This window comes from Pseudonaja textilis, chromosome 9 (genome assembly GCF_049901715.1).
Source record: "Pseudonaja textilis isolate UNSWEBS1 chromosome 9, rPseTex1.2, whole genome shotgun sequence".
In the NCBI taxonomy this organism is placed as follows: Eukaryota; Metazoa; Chordata; class Lepidosauria; order Squamata; family Elapidae; genus Pseudonaja; species Pseudonaja textilis.
The window spans coordinates 19,362,657-19,381,918 of NC_141998.1; the positions used below are offsets into that span (position 1 = coordinate 19,362,657).

Here is a 19,262-nt window from a genome sequence, read left to right on the forward strand (position 1 = left end):
AGTAGCCATTATGACTCCAACAAATTCAGCAGAATACACACATCTAATAAATAAGTCTCAGTCAACAATAATGTAAAAAACACTCTATATTTCCGGCTGTGAATACTGAACCAATGCCTACAAAACAAAACACTAATAGACAATTTTTTTTTCTTGTTTTGTTCAGCATGCAAGCAAATAAGTGTATACATTTATATCTTGTCTATTAGAACAGATCTATCGGACAAACCCTTTTGCTAAAATGACGCGCACTATTAACCTGTTGCCTTTTCATAGGAAGGAATCATTATTCTGAAACCATAATAAATATTTGTAGTCAGATTTTAAGCAATTTATGCTCTGATGATGGGTATGAGCCTGATTTTTATGCCATAAGTTGTGACGTACTTTGTTTGCTTTAGTTTAACACATGGGGAAATATCTTTTTTGGCTGATGGGTATATTCAGACTGTTGTGAGTGCCCTCACAAATTAACTTCCATGCTAGAGTTAAAAGGATAGCCAAGCATGATTCTGCATGGATACGTCCAAGTAGTTTCCTTGGAAACGATGAAGAAGTGGTTCTCTTCTTCAGCAATGTTTTCTCAACTTCCCAGTCCAGCTGAAAATGCTTGAACCTGAAAGTCTCTCACTGAAGGACTAATCAGGTCTGACTCTGCTTAGGTTTTCCACATGAGCCAAAGTGGGTTTTCTATTGACAAAATGCCCATCATGGTGATTTCTGGCCATGGTAAATTTCATCAAAACTGCTGCCTTTTGGTAGGGACAAGTAATTATTTTTTTATTTTTTTACTTGAACTGGTTAGTGCATCTTCAAACATAGCATGAGATCGTACCTACTGTTTTTTTTATTTTCCGATAACACAGGGACTATTCTGAACCACAAAGCATTCTTGGAAAGAGAAAGATGGCAGCTCTTCGTTTTGCTTTAAACTTCAAACATTCTAAGAACCCCATAAATTTAAGCAGGTTACAGATCCATCATCACTGAAAATGAACAAGACTTGCATTCTGGACCAACAAGTCAGCATAACAAAAATCAACTAAGGGGACCATAACCACCTCACATATACAATGTGGCATCAAAGGAAACAGGGCTGGGGCAGAAAACCAAGCAAATTAATGTACATTCTTCACCAGTAAATAGATGGCCAAAAATAAAGGGCTGAGCAAGACACATTTCTGACCAAAACCACAGGTTGGGCTAAGGATGAAATCCAATTAAAGCCAAAACATGTTAGGACAGACTCTTTAATCGCATCAACAGCTTCTTCTACCTGTACAGACCATACTTTCCTTGCAAAAATGAATGATGGACCTGAAAAAAAGGGGACACATCTGAGAGAGATCCCCAAGGACACAAAAACAATCCTGTTTTATGACTTTGCTTTATAAATTCCGAGTGCCAAATCAATAAACATAAATTCAATAAAATCAATAAATAAAATCCTGCCGGGATATAACCGTAAAGGGGCAGCTTTTCTAACCTGGAATTAAGGACAGCATCCCTATCACGTACCCCTATCAATGTATCACGCCATACGTTGGAAAGGCATCATTGGAAAGCCTCCCAGGCTGGGGAGACCTACTTTGGCAGCTTAATCTCCGTCTTGGGGGACCCACAGAGGCCATCCAGGCCTTTCTTTCCCAACATTGAAACTTCCTGCACATCAACCACCCCCCTCGCTTTGCGGGGGGCGTCCTATAGGACCCCCTCCCCCACTTAATGAAGCTTTAATGGCAACAAGGTTGCAAAACCCGCACCTGAGCAAACCCAGGTCTCGGGTAGGTGGGTGGGTGTTAAGAGAAGCCCCCTCCCCCGTCGAGCCCTGGGAGGATCTCGAGCATCAGCGCGGACGGAGCGCCACGGGGGAGGCCGGGATGCTCCGGGAAGGGGCGGGGCCAAGGGGCGGGGCCTAGGATCCCCTCTCTTCCCTCCCTCCCTCCCTCCTTCCCCTCAGCCTCCATTACCTGCTCTTGGCGAGGCCCTCCTTTCCCCGCGTCCAGCGGGCCGAGAGCAGGAGAGGCGAGGGGTGGTAGGTCGGCCGGTCGGTCAACAAACCCAAGGCCCAGCTTCTCCCTTTCCGGGGCCCCGTCCCGGCTTTTCAGCTCGGCCCCCGCAGGGCCGCCGCCGCGGCTTCTTCTGGCTGAGGGGAGGGGGCGAAGGTGAGGAAAGGAGGGGGGACCCCCCCCGCGAAGGAGGAGAACGAGTCCCGCGCGCCGCCACGCAGGCGCTCTCGCGGCCTGGGCGAAGGCAGAAAGGGGGGAGGGCGGGAAAGGAGAAGGACGGTGGCGGCGCGGGGCCCGCTGGAGGGCTTCGCGCGCGGGGCCCAGGCGTTCGGGCTCTCCCTCCTCCTCCTCCTCCCCCCGCCCTCGCCTTTTCACGCGGAGCCGACGAGCCGAGCACTTTGTTTGTGTCCCATAATGCAACGCGGGAGGCGGCGGCGGCGGCGGCGGCGGCGGCCTGAACAGAAAAAGGGAGGGAATCGTCGCGCGAGGGAAAAAAAAAAAAGAAGGGGGGGGGAAGAGGAGAGTTCGTCAACGTTCGCCCGAGTGGGGGCGGAGCTTGTGCCCCGAGGAGCGGCGCGCGCTCTCGGCTATCCCGTGGAAGCGGGGGCGCGCCTTAGGGGCGGCGGGGGCGGGGCTTGTTTTCGTCCCTCGAGGAGTTTTAAATCCCTGAAATGAAGCAGGTGATGAAGAGAGAGAGAGAGAGAGAGAAAATAAATAAATAAAACGAGTTTTTCCTTCCCTTTAAGCGTGTATTTTAATACATTAGGTATAGGGCAGAACGCGGACTGCACATTTATGTATTTATTTCCTCAAATTTGCCAGGACCGCCCTCGCCACAGACTTTGGGGTGGCTGTTAAAACCCAAAATATGGTTAAAAACAAAAACACAAATAGAACGGGATAACACACACACACACACACACCCAAAATTCCCCAATACATTAATTTAGGCCTGGGACAGAGGCCAGGAAGTGCTTCACACAAACACCCACCCACATAATTTTCTAGTTCGGTTTGGTTCCCAGAGTCTTTGGCTAAGATAATAAATTAAAATATGTAAATACATACTACATACATACATTTGCACGTGTATATTCCATATACATATTTTAGGGAACCCCAGGAAGGTTTTCCCACACATGCATGTGTGTGTGTGTGTGTGTATTCATGCATAGGAAAACCTTCCTGGGGTTCCCTAAAATATGTATATGAAACATCTATTTACACCCAGAGATATACATGTGTGTATGCATACACATATATATGTGTGTGTAAGTAGATACACACATACCTACATATTAATAAAAGTCTGTACAGGTAATCATTGTCTTACAACCACTATTAAACATTTGTTGTTAAGTGAGACAGTTTTGCCCCATTTTACATCCTTCTGTGCATCAGTTGTTAATCAATGCAGCATGATCAGTTCGTGATCCAGTTGCCGAGCACCTGAATTGCGATCACGTGACCACAAAGATGCTGCAATGATTGTAAATGTGAAAAATTACATTTTTATGTAATTTTTACAATAATACATACAATAATTACATTTTTTCCCAGCAGAAAAATATGAAGATATTTGAAAATTGTACAATAGCCACAGTTGAAAGATAATCAGTATATGACTTACCAAAATTTTGGTTTGAGAGTTTTTCCCCCTTGTGATTCAAGGTAGTTCCTGGTCTTTTACTGCTATGTTTTCTCTCTATAATTGCTAATTCCATACAAAATTATTTTGCTAGAGTTTGTATCATACTAAGACATTCAGAAGAGACAGCTACGTTTTCAGTTATTGCCTTTTAACTCTTCCCAACTGTCCTTCTGTAGTTAAATTCCTTCAAAATGCGGCTGTATTATGACAGTAGTCTCAGAATTATTGTACCCCTTCATTCTATACTTTAAAGTAAAGTCTTCTTTAATTAGAATTCATGTGTTGATATCCATGATATTCTTTTCTCAGCAATGTTGTTAAGCTTCTTTTTACTATTTTAGGATTTTTGTTTTTTAAAATCAGTCACAATTGCCTTTTCCAGTATAACTGCCTGAAAATTTTTTAGAATGATTATTTTAATTATTTGTCCCTAAGCAGTCTTTTCTCCCATCATCAGAACATGCAAATCTAAAATTAGGTTCTATGATCATTGCAGTCCCTAATATACTGACTGATACATCAATTTTGTCTTCTGTCCCAGATGTATTTATTCCAAATATAGCTGCTCTTTGATGGGAGATGGAGGCTGTCACTCAAAGAAAAGCTTGAACAAAATAACTGGAATTTCACAGCAAATATAAATAGTGTATGTTCTTTTGTATACAAAGAAAAAGAAAGAAATTTTGCTTATATTGTATGTTGCTTTTTAAATGTTCTTTCATTAGGATGGAGAGCAGATGATTAAAGAGCTAACTCTTCAAAATGTCAGCTCCAAAACTATCTCAGTCAAGTGGAGTAAAAGCAATTTATCAGTAAGAGTGCAGATTGTTCAAATGCAGTTCTAATGATACTTAAGGAAAAATAAGTGATATTCAACTGAGTAGAAATGTGTTTAATACATGTGCATCTCTCCATTTGATTATGGATAAGATTGTGGAATACATCTTTAGATTACAAGTGAAATAATCAAAAGGTAAGTTAGCAATTGATAAGAGTAGCACTGATAATGTTACCTAGTTTGGGTAATTAAAAAACAAACAAGCTCAGATAGCACCAAGGACCCCTCAAGATAGCAATCCCAAAATCTGTAAAACTTTCCCGTAGCTACTATGCCCTGCACTTGTTTTCTGGGTAAGAAAGATATGTATTTGTCAACTTTCTGCTTAATGCTATTTTAGAGTGAGAACAGGGAATATTTTGCTTTCTAGATGTTGATCTATATTTCAAAGCATTCTTCATGATTTGCAAGGCCATCTGAAGTTACTGACTTCCTTCAGAAATATCCAACTGTGCTAATAAAGTAGAATATTTGTAGCTGGGGTTGACATGAGGGGCCCTTGGTGCTCTCTGAGCTTGCAGATGTTTCTTGCAGATGTTTCATTACCCAACTAGATAACATCAGTGACAGTAACTAATCATTTTACCTATTTGGGTAATGAAATGACTGCAAGAAAGCAAGCAAGCTCAGAGAATGCCAAGGACCCCTCATATCTAAGGGTGGTTAATTTGCTCATCTCTGTTCTGTTATCTTGGAGCTGCAGCAGTAATGGCTCTGTTTTTTGCTGCAATTATTCTAGCTTCCTTTATCCCCATCCCAAAAATTCAAACAGGACAGCAGAACTGCAAGGTGAAGTCTAAATTATGCAACTTTCACATCTCAAAAGCCTGGATTTTATGTCACTCTAGCATTTTCTCATTTGAAACCATTTTGCAGATGGATGCGTTAAAGTCAAAGAAGTTTCAAACACTCCACTAAAAATATTAACAAGCTGGTTCTGTTTGCATATGGACGTGTATTAGGCCTGCAGCTGGATTAACTCAGCCCATTGTGACAGCTTGAATGCTTCCAAGTCAGTTTCATTGGCTCATTGAGTTGAGAAGGATCAGCCAGTTCTGTGAACTATTCCACTCATCTCTGCTACGTTTCTGGACTTGAATTCCTAGTTCTGTATTCTCATCCAGTACAATTTCATTTGCTCAGAGTTTGGCAGTTGCTTAAGGGTGAAGTCAATAAATGAGTATGTGTGGATTCCATTTTATATAGATCTAGGAGAAAGATACAGTTGTAGCTGCAATGAATGTTCTATGTAATTATTTACATGCCCCATTTCCTCTTAGACAGATGACTGAATGATCTTTTAGTGGGAGCCAATTTAAAAGAATGGTGTCTGAGAACATGTTGCAAGTCAAAATTTGAGGAAGTTTACTGCTTTGTTGTGAAATAATTTTTGGGTACAGTGAAAAAAACAAGGTAGACTTTACAACTACTACTATAACTATAATCTAATGTATCCTTTCGTACAGTGGCTGACTTTATACAGCCATACTGGGTTTTCCCTGCATGTATCCCTTATAAGGAATGTGCATCCACTCTTATAGTTTCTTTCTCTCTGAGTATTTTGTCAGCTAAACCCAAAATTATTGCTCTCCACTAAGTCTAATAACATCTTGATCTAATTCTAATAGCTTACTCTTCAGATTTAGTTCTTGTCTTCTTTCTAGTTGTTGGTTATTTGTATTGGTTCTTGATATTGTTTATTTTTTACCATATACCTGCAGCATTGGAACGATTTGGGTTGATTGACAGTTCTTGTACTTTTGCTATCTTGAACAGAGCTTGTCACTAACCAAAGCCTGCCAGTTTTATCTCTGGACTGGTTAATTTTCTCCATTTCCTTATTTATCAAACAAGCAACTTTTTGAAGAGCAGAATAAATATGTTTATTCATCCTTATGCCCATTTTGAATTTTAATTTAACCTATCTCTCTGTAGTCATAAACATATAAAATAATACTTAGCGAAACTGTAATCACCTATCAACCTTTTGTGTATGTAATCCCAGCATTTGCATTGCCCCAACTGTCCCTTCCCAACAGTAGATGCTTAAAGAGCCACATTTCCTGTGCCACTCCTTTCTCAGAGAGTTATATATTACCCTATAGTTGCTGAAACTAATAGTTGTGCAACCCTTGCCTATTCATTGCAAGTAAACACTGCAGCTGTGTTACATATGTTTTAGCTAAGCTTGTCATCTTTGCCCCCAAGATCTTTTAATCATGAAAGCCTCTCAATGGAAGCCTTAGCTTATTTGCTGTTATAAAATAACAGCATAGTCTTTCCCCCTCACAGCAGCAGAAGGTGGCATTTCGAATTAACATGGCTTGAACTCTTCAAATGAAGATTTCCTAGCAGCTGGCTTAATCAGATACAACCATTGATAGCACCAGAGCTCTGGCTATCTGTGCCAGCTGGGTTTTTGATTGCTTGCTTCTTTAGATATAGTGCCATCTTTTTTTATCGTTTCATCAAAGACCCATTTTATTAACTGTGGTTACTATGCAGCAGTGAAAGAGGATTCTTGAACATTGTGCAGAGTTACAAAAAAATTTTTTTTAATTATTTTTGTATATAAAGGACTAGCTGGATACCTGTGCTTCACTACGAAACTATGTGATTGGGCTTAGTTTTGGGGGAGGAAAATAAGGGGAAAAAAATTTGGCCTACCAGCATCTATCCGTATTCATCTGGCTAGCAACCTGTCAGTGTGTGAGAAAATTGAGGGCTGTTTGAAAATTGAAACAGTATTTATTGTGTGAGCAAGAAGGAGACAGCAAGGAGCGGCTTAGTTATACTGTTCTGTACTAAAGTTGCTTGCTGCTGTGAAACTAAAACTGAAACTGAAAGTCCTCTGCTTGTGTTTTGCATCTGGAACAGATTTCTTTTCAGGTGGGGAGGGGGAGTAGAACTCCTTAGCATCAGAGCATGTTAATAATAATAATATACGAAATACTAATGCTCTGATGGTCATTTCAAAAAATCCTTTCTTAGTGAGCACCTAGAAGCCAAGAGGAACATAGGTGCCAAATTTCAAGTTTGTAAGCTTTACGGTTCTGGAGATTTTGTGATGATGCATGAATGGTGTTTCAGTAATATAGATAGATAGAAGATAAAAGGTTAGTTATTGCAAGGATTTGTCAAGGTATATTTATAAGTATATTTATACCTGAGGGTATAAACCTTGTTGCTCTCTGAGATTGCTTGTTTTCTTGCAAGCTCAGAGAGCACCAAGGACCCCTCATGTCAACCCTGAGCTACAAATATTCTCCTTTATTGATATTTATACCTGTTGTGAAGGTGGGCAAGACCTAGGTTCAATTGTTTTCTGCTTTACAATTCCAAAACTGAGGACCTCAGGTGGTCTTTTCTTGAATTAAACCTTACTTTCGTACCAGCAATGGGACAATGATCTTCAGCACTCCCGAAGGGCATAGATTAATTTTCAGGTGATACAATGCAGGCCAAGTTCCATAAAGTTCTGTTCTCCCATCCCTTGGTATTCCTTGCTTAAGGTTCTCCTTGGTGCCTCCCTGCTGCCTCTCAAATGCTAAGCCAGGGACCAGTTGTTGAATCATCAGCAACATATTCAGTGGCCTGTTGAGTGTGGGTCAGCACCTATTGTTGCTTTGTGTGTGTGTGTGTTCTTTCAGACTTGGTGTTTCTGAAATGCTTGAGGAAGGACATTGGGAAAGACAAGGAGGCATCTGAGATTGCTTCAAGTCATCCTTGGTCAAGATAGCTGATGGAACTACAACCTCTTTCCCCAGCAGATACAGCCTTAGTCAAATGCCTCTGCCTATCTAATGCTGAGCTGCTCTTGGCCATAGTGAATGCTCATATATGCAGATGTTTGTGGCATCATTATATATTAATTCAATTTGAAGAGCTATATCAGTGTTGCCTTCGGCCATGTGACTGCATCAGACAGTTTTCAGCTTTGTACTTCACTTGATTTAATGAGAATCTGTGCTGATGGTTACTTCTCTCTCTCTCTCTCTCTCTCTCTCTCTCTCTCTCTCTCTCTCTTTTTCTCTGAGCCTTTATCAGAAGTTGTTGCTCTCAAAGGGATTGCGAGAACATTTGTTGGCAACCACTTCGGAACCACTGCCTGGAGGCCACCGTGGCTTATCAGAATGTTTTTATATCACTTTTCACAGCTTGTAGCACTTCACAATGGCTTCCTGAAAGCACTCCGGGCTTCAATTTTCAAAAGAAAAAAATTGTAGCACATCTCCCAGAAATATCCTCTTGATTTTTTTTAAAGAAAGTGTTGGGAGAGAGTATTCGGCCAACAATTCCTGTCCACCCACCCCGGCCTGAGGAATTCTTAGCTGCCAAATCTCACACTTCCTGTCTATGCATGGTGGGCGCCCATTTCTATCTCTTGGCTCCACAGTAACTGTCATGATGAGTCTGCCTTTTGATATCGTAGTCTGAAAGAGATGACTAATTTTTTCACAATGAAGTTACATCAGTGATGGATGGGTCTGTGCATCCTCCTCACTGTCTACCCCACCCACACGGTTTCCGTCCATGGCATGTTTTGCCCTTCCTGATATCAAGGTTTCTAAGCCTGGGATGTATTTTTGATTTTGGGCGTGTGGAGCTTTCATTTCTTCAAAGCAGGTTTCCGGAGGACAATAGCAGGAATCATCCCTTTTGTCTAAAAGTATTTTTTTCCCCTCTCTCCCTGTTTACTTTTTGCTGGCCCTCCCAATCTTCCAAACCATAGAGTCTCTTTTTTCCCTTAAAAGTCCATCTTAAAACAACTCTTTCCACATCAGCATGTCTGCCCAGAGTATCCTTCAGGTCACATATCAAATTATTGTTTCAAAAGTTTCTGAAAATATGCCTAAGTTTAGTTTAGTTTATTGTCATTGTACCTCGTACAACAAAATTAAATACCATTAAGGAAGCACCTTCTGATTGCACATTTGTCTGTTCTTGTATTTGTTCTCTCAATCTCTCTCTCTCTCTCTCTCTCTCTCTCTCTCTCACACACACACACACACACACACACACACACACACACACACTGCAGGCTCAGTTAAGGACAATACCAGCAACAGAAGCATTCATGGGATTAAAGAAAGAATGAATATAGACAACTTGTGTGAATATCTGCAAAAGGATGAAACAGAAGAATTTGAGGTGGTGCGGACTATGCCACTTCATGTTGTGAATATATATATATCACTTTTGATCCTTCTCTACTGAACGCCTTTCCCTAAACACCTTAGGTGACATCTCTCCATTAATATTTCAGAAAGAAAATGCATATACCATCAAACCTTTTGCCAGTTCTCATTTTGTAAGAGGCTCTTAAATAGAGGAGGCATGAAAAGTTGTGAATCTCCAGTTAGAGTTTGAAACAGCTGGAGTTATTTTCCCTACTGTTCTTAACATCTTTATTTGGTGTACTTGTAGTCATGGCCTGTGGTAGAAGATGTGAAGTGCTTTGAGTACTCTAGACCAAAAATCCCTAGAATGTCACAGTTTCCCTGGAACAGGGAAGTTAATATTATGGCATCTATTCTGTTTTCTCCAACTTCCCCATTCTGTTGTGCATGGTTAATATAAATGCCAACTCTTTGGGAAGGGACAAAATCACCTCTACGTTTTTATGTATATAGGCATCTTTTTCATTTATATGGTCTCTTTTATTTTAAAGTTGTGATGACCCAGGGTGGGATACAAAAGCAACAAAGTCACAAAAACAGGTGAAGTCCCTTTAATTCCTTCAATTTGGCTTCAAAGGTCCAATTATCATTGACTGGAGAAAAAACTTCCTCACAAACAGTTGCAAAAAAGTAGAACTTCCATTCAAACTTAAAATACATATAAATTATAAATAGAAAAAAACAACACAAACCACACTTAAGCAATTAATGAGACAAGGCAAGATAAGGGCTTGAAGACATCCACAGATATCGAAATACATACACTGGGAAGGATGCCAAAACTCAGATAAGAACTGACAAACTAGAAATATTTTCATGCTTTGCTTCCAGCACTGGCCCATGCACAGTTTGTCCTTTTAAACAGTCCTCACAGCTGCAGCCCATGAAGGGGATCAAGGCCCTTTCCTCACCATAGACCATGCCATTCACGTTGCTCCCTTATCTGCTCCTCCATGCATGCCCTAGGATGGAGAGGGGATGGGCCTGGGTCTTCCTCTGAATGCCCAGCTGGCCTGTGCCCTTCCCCAGTTTCCTGCCCAACCTCCGGAGCCACACTCCCATTCCCTGTTCCTCCTCTCCCTCAGAGTCAGATTCTAACAGGGGCATGACAGTTGTGCTTTTATTTTAAAGTTGTACTTTATATGTTTCTTGGGACTCAGATCTTCTTCCCTAATTTTCCTCTGCATGCACAATGAAGATGTGTTCAACAAGTGAAGAAAATTATGATTTGCTTATTTTACATGACATCTAATAAAATGACTGTACTGTGGAGTAGCTCAAAAACATCAATATAAATGTCTTTGATCTTTTATATAACAAAAGCCATACACAGGATCCTTGTTCCTCTGCAAGATAGTTTCACAGATGACTTTTGGAAAATGTTTCCACATGTATCTTCATGGCTGGGAAAGCGATATGCTGGCTGCTTTCCCTACTGTGAGCCTGGAATTCATAGCTTCTTTCTGGCACAATTGCTAATGTTGTCATATCAGAATGCACCGCCCCTGCTCTGATAATGCTTCTTAATTATCTTTCAAACTTTGGCATTCATTCTGCAATCCAACAGTCTTAAAAAATCTGTTCATGTGAGTGATGAAAACCTAGTCCTAGGTTGGAGCTTCGGCATCTTGTTCAACTGCGAATCATCCTTGGCCAAGAAAATAATTACTACATGTGTGGATTCAAGCTTCTTCTAATGCCCTCTCTACTATAATGAACAACCTGCCTTAACAGGACTACTATGCAAAGACTGAATCTTTTTATGATCTCTACTGAAATATACCTCTTAATTATTCTGTAATTTAAGCTTAAGAGACCCTGTCATCATTCTTCAGAGGATTCATCTTGGACCAGGATTTTGTGCCTGTTTGATTTATGTATTTCTATTGTGGTGAATACAGAAATGAACTGTTCATTTCTCATAGGCGATACGCCATTATAGATCAATGTTCTGTCACGTTGTAATGTTGCAGGTGCCAGGGTTCCGATGGATGCCCTATTTAATTCATGAGCCTCGAGCCAATTTCCTGGCTTGCTCTTGAGTTGCCAGCAGGGTTATTTTGAAGATGTGAGTAAATCCCTTGTAGATGTGAGGGGAAAAGAAACTTGCAGCATATAGAGATTCTAGCCATTTGCAGTGTTTTTAATGGAATATGTGTGCATAAATTGTGCTATGGGTTTTTTTTTATAATTATTTTACATATGACAGTGATACCTCAGGAGGAGGTTCTAGGAAGAGAACCTACTCTTCACCATGCTACTTTTATTGTTACCCTCAGACCAATAAAGTGAGACAGGTTAAACTCTGAGCAACTGCTCCAATTGCTTTGTAGCTCTATGGAAAAAGGAAATAGACTTTGCAATCAACCACTTCATTATTAGCAGAAATTAGAGCAAACGATTAATCTGATGTCCTTTTTTATTTTAGGTTATACATTCCAAATCCTTTGTTAGAATACTCAGCTGAGGATGATGGAAGATAAAGTCCAAAACATATGAGCAAGCATAGAATCAAAATCAGGTGAAGTATTAGTACCGCTTTATAAAGTCTTAGTAAGACCACGCTTGGAGTACTGCATTCAGTTTTGCTCACCACATTACAAAAAAGGACGTTGAGACTTTGGAAAAAGTGCAAAGAAGAGCAACTAAGATAATTAAAGAGCTGGAGACTAAAACATTTGGAAGAACGGTTGCAGGATTTGGGTTTGGCTAGTCTAGAGAAAAGAAGGACTAGGAAGGTCATGATAACAGTATTCCAGTATTTGAGTGGCTACCACAAAGAAGAAGGGGGTCGAGCTATTTTCCAAAGCACCAGAGGGCAAGACAAGAAACAATGGATGGAAACTGATCCAGGAAAGAAGCAACCTGGAATTAAGGAGAAAGTTCCTAACCGTGAGGACAATTAACCAGTGGAACAGTTTGCCTTCAGAAGTTGTGGGTTCTCCATCACTGGAGCTTTTAAAGAAGAGATTGAGCAGTCACTTGTTGGAAATGATATAAGGTCTTCTGCTTGAACAGGGGGCGGGACTAGAAGACCTCCAAAGTTCCTTCCAGCCCTATTCTTTTTTTTTTGAAAATTTTATTTGGGTTTTCACAAAAACAAAATACAAATAAAACATCTTTTTTGAAAATAGCATGGTCCCAGGTTATCACTTCTTCATACAGACACAAAACTCAATTTCATGCTCATGTTTATATTCTATTCCATATCTTATTACCATTTTATATTTTCTACATAGTTTTCCCCCTCTTTTAATTTTCTCAACTTTGTTTTAATTATCTCATCTCAATTCAAATCATTATATTTATAGTTTTGTCTGTCCTGTTTCAATTTCACATTATCTTTTCTTATTAAGCAAATTTTTCCCTGTAGTTACCAATTAGAGTATGACACCTTTATATCCTTTAATTTTATCCATTCAAACTCTTATTTAAGCTTCAATGTATACCTTTAAGATTATAGCATTCAATATAATACATAACTTCAAATTGAGTTCTGCTTGGTACATTCTTAAAATAGAGACTAGATTCTTAAAGGAAAAAATATATATATATATATATATATATATATATATATATATATATATGTATATATATAATATATAAAACACACATTCCATTCCAATTCAATTCTATCATTAATATGCATTAAAATCTTAACATCTTTAACATTTCTTTTCAATTAAATATCATACTTCCTTGGGAACACTTATAAACTTTCCATAGTTAATTCTTTTTCCCCCCATATTTCTCACTTATATTTTTATAAATCATTACTAATAATTAAAAATGTTCCCTTTTAATTCTCTCAATCATTTTAATTCATTTATTTATTAACAAACATCCCACTACATTACAGTAAATATTTTATCCATTATTATATTTTCTAAAATTATTTCTATTTGTAATATAACAATGCTATCTTATGTACCTTTGCAGAATCCTTTTTGCAATTAAATTTTCACCCATTATCTCTAAACAAGCTTATGGTTACAATCCTTATATCTTTTCTCTGTTTCTCCATTTCTTGTTTCTGTTTTTTACAACTTCTTTTCCTTGCCTTCTTCCCCCTCTTCTTCTCCCTCCCCTTTTTACTCCCTCGTCTCTCTACTTCTAACTCTCTCATCTGTAATCCCCTCTTCTGTTGCTTTCTAATATTATACTTATCTTTCAAATTGTTCTTCTTTTTGGTTGTTTTTTCTAGTCTTAAACCTTTCACTCTCTTTCCCCCCTTTTCTCCCCCCACCACTTAAAATTATTTGATCATTAAAGATAGCTTCTTCTTTGTCCCAATCTTCTTGTTCTGCAAGTGTTTCTTGTTGCTTCTCATAGTTCCAGATCTCCATTTCTAAGAATTGAAACACGAAGCCAAAAGAACTTCTCCCTTCTTGTGCATCTTCTTTCCATTTTTTAAGTTCCGTTTTCAGTTCTTCTAAGAGTGATACCATTTTAAAGACTTTTAAACAACCACCTGGTTAATTTTAGTCATCTAGATGCAAAAACCAAAAATCACCAAATAATCCAAATAATCCAAGGCTGTTTCTTTCTGCTTCTTTTTTCCACTTTCTCTTCATGGGGTTCTATTATTTTGTTACCAAGTTTCAATTAAAACGTATCTTTGAGGAATCTTGTTAAAATTTCACTGTAAGTTCCAGTTCCATTCCTTAATTCCAGGCAGTCTCCTCCATTTTTCCAGATCCTGCCCTTTTATTCTTTTTTTTTTCTCCTTTCCTGCTTTTAAAAACTTTTAAATGTCCTGAAATCTTTATTATCCTTTTGACTTTTATTTTCAGCTTAGATGCCTATTAATGTCAAAGTGGATTTTTTTTCAATTTCTTGCTTAAGTCTCTTAGCTATCAGTATAAGGAAGGGAAGAAAAAAAACCTAATCCTGTCCCTTCTCTCTCTCCTTCGCAGCTTCAAAATCTTCTTTGGGAACAATGTTGTTAAGTTTAAATTCCAGGGTACCTTATTTGTTGCTTTTGCTGTTTGACCCAGTCAACCAAAACTTTCTCTTCTTATCTTCCTCCTGCCCATTCTTTTCTGGTCGAGTTCTTCTTTGTGGTGGCCATTTCTGACCACTGCGACAACTGCCTTCGGGAAAGAGAGTAATGGCCAGCTGGGGAGGAGAGATATGGCTCTCCTCAACCCTGCAGGCAGTCTCCCCCTTCTTCACCACCTCTATGGGGTGGCTTAGCCCCAAAACCAGCCGGCTCAAGGCGCTCCAGCGGCGAGCACAGATTGAAGCCTTGGAGAGATGAGGTTTCGGTCTGTCGCCGAAGAAGCTCAAACTGGAAGTCCTTCCAGCCCTATTCTGATTGATTGAAGTCAGCTCAGTACATCAACCTCCTCTACTCAGATGGCCTTATTCTGGTTTGGAATAATGTCTGCTCAGACTTTTTCCCTTAAATTGTTGCAGTTCCTTGGCTATTTAATAGTTCTCTGAAGAAGACACACAGCCAATTTTCAAGAGCAAATTTGATTTTTTTTGGGGGGGGGAGGGGGTTGTTATTGTGCATATATGACTTTGATGTTTACCATCTTCACATTGAATGCTAGATACTTCAATGTACTTTGGCTTAGGATTTATATATAAACAGAAGAATACATCAGCAATTATATCATATCTTGAAAATTTAATTTGCTTCAAAGGCCATTAATAGAGACATATTACATAAACTGAAATGTTCATATTGATAAAATAAGACATAGTTCCAAGAATCTGAAAATAAATGTTATCCTCCTAAATTCTGTCTCTTGGTAGGACTTCTCTGGTCAGCTGTAATCTGGAAAGGAAGGAAATAAACTTTTCCCATCTCTAATTGGAGTGTGGCACATAGGTTGATATGGAACAGGATTGAGCCATATTCTCCCACCCCAGGGTTGCAAGTGGCTCTTAAATATTTCTTTGGAGGACTTGAAATCCTTTCAACAGCTTGTTTTTCTAAAGTTTGAAGTGCATTTTCCTGTTTTTTGAGAGAATACCTGAACGTTGCTACATAAGCCCTGAGATAGTCTTAAGCTAACATTTTTTTAAAAAATAAGAAAAATTCCAGCCCTACGAAAGACGTAGAATATGTCAGTTTTCAGTCATATGTCAATTTTGTTACTGCCTTCCCAAATGAAGTCTCAAGGAACCAAGTATGATAGCTTGATTGTCCTACTGGAGATGCGAAGTTGATTGCAAGTTGATGTACCAGCTGCCACTCTACTACGCACGGATCACCTAGTTCTACCTTAATCAAAAAGGTGAATATGTACGTTTATTTTTTTCTATAGCTACAGATATTTCAAACCCATTTCAACTGCAAAAAAAAAAAAAAAAGACCAGGGAAACAAAATGAAGGTTTTAATTGAGGAAGTATTTTATTTACAGTTAAAGGCTAGTATTACAATCCAGCTATCTGTTTCTAAAGATTAAAGGAAAGGACAGAAAGAGGAAGTAAGGTAGATTTTTGTTATTTATAAAAGAAAATTAAATACAATTCGAAACTTAATTTTTGTCATCTTGACTCGTATGAGGTTTTTAGTTTTGTGCATCAAATTGTACTGATACATTAATTATACAACTGCACCATTAGGAGAAGGGAGTGAGAGTTGTCATCTTTTCTGCTCAAACAAAATTTAGTTGGGAAAGTTTGAGAGATGGCAAGCCTTTTGTAATAACCATCCCTTCACTCTCACTTACCCAAACAGTTACTGTACACAAATAAATATCTTTCAAAAGAGGCTCAGTACAGTGCTACAATCCTTCACTGAAGGGAAACTATATGCATCTCATTCTTAACATGTAACTTATTTTACATACATTACCATAAATGCTACATATCTTTTTCAAAAGAATAGCTAAGTCAGACAAGTATTTTTAAAATGCAGCTAAGGTAAGTATGATACAGACCCAGGCAGGAAGTATGATGGCAGTCAGTACAGAATTTGAATTGTGGAAAGATACAACTTGGTTTTAGAAGGGGCCATCCAATTTTGCACTGCAACATTATGGGGACTAAGTGGAAGAGTTTTCTGCATCTTTCACAGTTGACTGGGGCTTTTCAGTCTAGATGTGATTGTTTTATTGAAAGCAGGGCATGCGAAAAACCTAACAAATTGGTACAGTCATCACATCCAAGCTTAAAGTCCCAGATGTTTCATCCAAAGAGATTCTGATTTTGCTTCAACTCAAATATTTATTTTTTTCTTCCCCGGGGAGTTCTGAGACTTAATGTTACAAGGACGAGATTTCCAAATTCTAAAACTCAGCACATCATCTATTGATTTGCTCATGGTTGGATTAGATCCCTCTTTGGGGTTTGGCTTATGGATTTGGATCAACAAGACTTACAAAGCAACGTTTGCCTTTATTTGGAGGCCAATACCAAAATACACGTTGAACTGGTGTATACCTTATTCTAAACCATGGTTTATTAAATCATGATTTGTGCAATAAGATACAGGTAGCTGGGTTTCTCACAACACACTAATTCAAAAGCAAATAACTTTATATATTTCACAGTATTTGTGTGCCACCCAAATCATGAACACCATGTTAGGGTGATGCGTGAATCTAATCTTGTGTGATATAATTCCTTAGTTGTGTTCTTAAAATGGCATTGATTTATGCAGACGTGTACTTCTTGATTTTTTTAAACTGGGAATTTAACTGAAATGCTCTAGTTGCTATCCTTTAGGTCAGGGGTAGTCAACCTTTTTATACCTATCGCCCACTTTTGTATCTCTGTTAGTAGTAAAATTTTCTAACCACCCACCAGTTCCACAGTAATAATGATTTATAAAGTAGGGGACAAAAGCCCTACCGCCCACCATGAAAGCTGGAACGCCCACTAGTGGGCGGTAGGGACCAGGTTGACTACCACTGCTTTAGGTGAATGATAAATATTGTAGAATCACCATTTGTGAGACTGTACATGCAGTGTTAGCCGGAATCCAATATTATTTAGGCTTGTTAAAGATCGTTCAAATATTCCAGGTTGATTTTTGGAATATAGAAATTGGTACTTTGGTTATCAAAGCTTTAGTCATGAAAAGACTGGGTTCTGTGAAGTGCTGTTACTACTGATAAGTTCTCTTTTAAATGCTCTTTCTTTAACAAATGAAAACAAGTGAATTCAAAAAATCCACTGCAGAGAGATTGCAAATGGCTACAGTTGTTTTTTTTTTTTCCATTGTGATGCACAACCACAAGAGGACAGTGTTGGGTATGTTCTGAACAATTGCTCTGGGATGGGTCATCCCAACAGATGACAGGTGACCTGAGAATGAACATAACAAATAGTCCTTTGTAATATATGACAATTCTTTAGGGATGCACCAGAGATTTCTAGATGTTGGGTGGGCGGGGAAATGTTCTTGGGAGTTTGCAACATGATTTATAACCCACTGTCATTTCTTCAACATTGGAGTCCTCGAGAAATAACTACTTAGGAAATCAAAAGAGCTATTCCTCTAGTCTTGAGTGTGTGATCCACAGTGACCCATGTCTTTTGCAGGAAGGTCACAGCGGCTTACCAGTTGGGATCCACCACAGCATGCTTTTATTTTACAGATTTGTATACATTTTTTCTTTTAACTGAATAGCTAAAACAGTTCTGTAGGCAGAAGAATGAACTACATTGTGTTTGAAAAGCAGCAGCTCACTGACTAGTATATACTGTATTTTCATGTGAAAGGGGAAAAAAAACCTAACAACAGGTCACATTAGCAGCACTGAAACTTGAGAAGTTGTTTACTTCTACACCTAATGTAGCAGAGGTTCATGACAATAAGCTAATGTTTCTGAGACAGTCTTCAGGGACATATGCCAAAAGAGGGTAGTTACAAACAGAGGGAAGAAAGATAATCATAGCAACTGTATATATTTGCAAGACCACCACATAAAACGAACCTAATGGACTGGACAGCTTTATTAGAGACTGGAAGCCGTTTTCTACATGCTATATATAATAACAGATGGTTAACCGAAGGATTTGAAGGTTAGTGTAATGTTTAGCTTCACCTGTTGGCTGCTTTTTCTTCTTTCTTCAGTATGTGTGTGTGTATGTGTATTTGTGTGTGTGTGTATATATATAACCAATCAAGAGGCAGAAGCACAGCCAACCAACCCAGCACACCAGCCCCCACCACCAGTATTTATAGAGAGAGGGCAGCTCCGATCACACACTGCTTGCACTGGCATGAAGCCGAAAGCACCAGCCTGAGGATGGTGAGTGAGACCTCGCTGAAACGTCACCAAGATGCTCTTAATCTTACACGGGAAAAGACCCAAACACACCTGAAAATACCTAAATATACCTGTACCCATGAAATATATATATATATATATATATATATATATATATATATATATATATATATATATACATATATATATATATATATACACACACACACACACACACACACACACACACACACACACACATATATATATATATATATATATATATATACAGTATTTATATACACACAGAACCTCAGAAAACATATATTTATATATATATATATATATATATATATATATATATATATATATATATATATATATATATACATATATATATATATATACAA

At 38.7% G+C, this 19,262-nt stretch overlaps 1 protein-coding gene and 3 long non-coding RNA genes across 7 annotated transcripts in view; 1 reads left to right on the plus strand and 3 right to left on the minus strand.

Annotated features, from left to right (window-relative positions):
• The window catches only part of ZBTB44 (zinc finger and BTB domain containing 44), a 366,779-nt gene extending 364,369 nt beyond the window's left edge, over window positions 1-2,410 (minus strand). For all 3 annotated transcript variants that reach the window (XR_015744676.1, XR_015744677.1, XM_026708977.2), the window contains exon 1: window positions 1,971-2,410. The gene's annotated coding sequence lies outside the window, so the exon portion shown is untranslated. The remainder of the gene's footprint in view (window positions 1-1,970) is intronic.
• LOC148125054 (uncharacterized) lies at window positions 2,029-12,855 on the plus strand. 2 transcript variants are annotated; one of them, XR_015744678.1, is made up of 3 exons: window positions 2,029-2,165; window positions 4,202-4,306; window positions 12,107-12,855. It is a non-coding gene; the product is annotated as an uncharacterized LOC148125054 (long non-coding RNA). The 2 variants fall into 2 exon arrangements; XR_015744679.1 differs by lacking the exon at window positions 12,107-12,855 and adding an exon at window positions 5,375-6,390.
• A 1,064-nt stretch (window positions 12,856-13,919) lies between these two features.
• On the minus strand, window positions 13,920-14,703 carry LOC148125055 (uncharacterized). Its single transcript, XR_015744630.1, has 2 exons — window positions 14,646-14,703; window positions 13,920-14,583 (listed from the first exon to the last, which is right to left on the minus strand). It is a non-coding gene; the product is annotated as an uncharacterized LOC148125055 (long non-coding RNA).
• Window positions 14,704-16,020: 1,317 nt separating this feature from the next.
• Window positions 16,021-18,745, minus strand: LOC148125056 (uncharacterized). Its single transcript, XR_015744675.1, has 2 exons — window positions 18,110-18,745; window positions 16,021-18,040 (listed from the first exon to the last, which is right to left on the minus strand). It is a non-coding gene; the product is annotated as an uncharacterized LOC148125056 (long non-coding RNA).
• Window positions 18,746-19,262: the final 517 nt, after the last annotated feature.